Source organism: Aotus nancymaae, unplaced genomic scaffold, assembly GCF_030222135.1.
Source record: "Aotus nancymaae isolate 86718 unplaced genomic scaffold, 86718_ANA_hifiasm-v0.15.2.pri h1tg000064l_1, whole genome shotgun sequence".
NCBI classification, from domain to species: domain Eukaryota; kingdom Metazoa; phylum Chordata; class Mammalia; order Primates; family Aotidae; genus Aotus; species Aotus nancymaae.
In genome coordinates, this window is record NW_026988479.1 from 6,426,474 (window position 1) to 6,428,912 (window position 2,439).

Sequence of the window (2,439 nt, forward strand, 5' to 3'; positions counted from 1 at the left end):
TAAACTTATACATCAGTATTGAATTAATGTTAACAAGACTGTGTATTTATATTCCTACTTAAGAAGATTGGATGGAGGAAATAAGTGATACTGTTCTTTGAGCTTATAAAACTTAACAGTATTTATCCAATTCATTGGCCAAAGACTGCCACTTCCCTTGGTTTAGAGTTTGGGTGAGATAAGAAATGTTCATCTCTGCTTAAATAAACATTCCAGGTTCTGGTTTTTAATTAAGGGCAAAAATGTAAACTTTTCTTTCTTCTGATATTCGTTGGACATATGCTTAAATCTTAACACGTCATTTTCCTATATGTTAGGGGACTTGTCTTCTGGATTGTAGAATCAGCGTCCTGAATTCATGCCTTGTTTTACTGCCCAGATTTGTGACACTGAGGATGTGTGCATTAACTTCACATTACATCTTCATCTGTACAACTATACAAATTACTGTCATTTCTGTCTTTCCAGGTTTAGAGTCATGGCTTTGGAGAAAGCAAAAGGGAGGAATTTAATTTCACTTAATGTTCAGGCCTCTGTGATCCTGTAATGTGGTTGTAACTGATTTATAGTTGGCAAAGCTTATAAATATATGAGGTCTCCTTCCAGAATCTATAAATAAGTGATTTATATTTTGCCACTTGGGACAAAAATGTTAGCATCTCTTTGAACACAGTCAGATTGATACATCTTTAGTCTTTGATCTTTTCATTTCAAGAATGGCTCTTTTCCTTCATTCTACCACTCTACTTTTTAAACTTTATATCCATTCTTTTTGCAAACATTGTCTATGTTTGTTGACTCTGCTGCTTTCCTTTCACTTACTTCTGTACCTCCTGTAATCTGATTTCTACCCACACTACTTTACTGAAACTGCTGTAGCCAGGGCCACATTGTGTTTGCTGCACAGTCTAAGGAATAGTCTTCAGTCTTTCCTGTCTCGGGAAACTGCTACCCACTTTCTCCTTGAAACAGTCTCCAGTGACACCACATTTAACTGATTTTCCTCTTCTACCTGTGATAAAAGCCAAACCTCCTTTGTAGACCTTTCTTTTTCTACCCATGATTGAAATGCTATTCTTACTCAGAGGACTCTGTTGAGCCCACTTTGCTTCTCATGATACTGTTTTCCCTAGAGACCATTCATTGCTTTAGTCATAATCTGATGATTGCAAAAGTTCTCCTTGGTGTCAGATCTATATATCAAACTATCTATTGGACATCTTCACTTGACTATTATAATAGTCTGCAAGTAATATAAACCCACTTCATCATAACACAGGCTAAAGAGGGAGATGTTGCCTCATAAAACTAAACTTCTGGTGCACAGGTGAAACTGATCTTAGGGATGCCTAGAATCAGAGATTCATGTCATCTTGACTTCCCACTTCTCTTTTGCCTCTGCTTGTCAGCATTATTATCTCAAAACTATCTACCACATGAGGTATAGGATATTATTGACTAAGGACATCTTTAAAGTCAACAGCTTGGCAGTCAGAAAGAAAAAATAGGTTTAACTCTTTGTCCAACTGCAGATAGAAAATTGCCTGACAAAGATTCTGATAGACTCAGCTTGGTTTGCCACAGTGGGATGTATAGTATTTTGACCAACACACGTTCTGGTGATGACAGTGATGTAATAGCTCAATTCACAGACGAAAGCCTAACTTAACCCCTACCCATTTTTCATGTACAGTTCTAATTCCAGTGGATAAGGTGATAATTTTGTTTATGGTTTTTGATGAACTGTACCTGCTTATCTCCTTAGAGTTCATTGCTATGTCAATTACTGTCTGAGTTGTCTGTGAGAATAAAGGACTTAACTGAAAAAACCTATATGAAAATGGTCATCAGTATTTCTTGGAATTAGAAACTTATATGTGGCAGTCATGTTGTAATTAGTGATTTTAAAAAATTAACTCATTAAAATAATCCATACTTTTATAGCCATAAAATAGGATGCCCCATGAAGGCAAAGATTTCTGTCTGCTTTCACTACTACACCTAGAACTTGACACTCAAAAAGTTGCTCAAAAAATAACTTGTTGAATGAGTATCAGTTTGTTAAAATCTTGATTTTTTTTTTTTAGTGTTTACTTTTTTGGGTAATATTTATTTTAAGAAATAAAAGTTTTCAAGAATAAGTAAAGTTAACTTTTTTTTACTTTTTCTTTTTTTTTTCCCTAGACTATCTGTTATAGTCCCTGGGTCAAGACAACAATTTTTATACCTTCTTGGTGGTTCAGAAAGGAGTCCTGTAGAACCAGAAGCAAAGAAAGGAAACAATCTGAATTTTTCATTATTAAATTGACTGTGTAAGATACTTGACTTCCAGGAACGAAACACAGTGAAATAATAAAATTTCATCTTGGCATCACTGGATATTCATCGTATTGAGGAGCGTATTTTGTGGAACTTCCTGAATTCAGATTTGGAACCTTC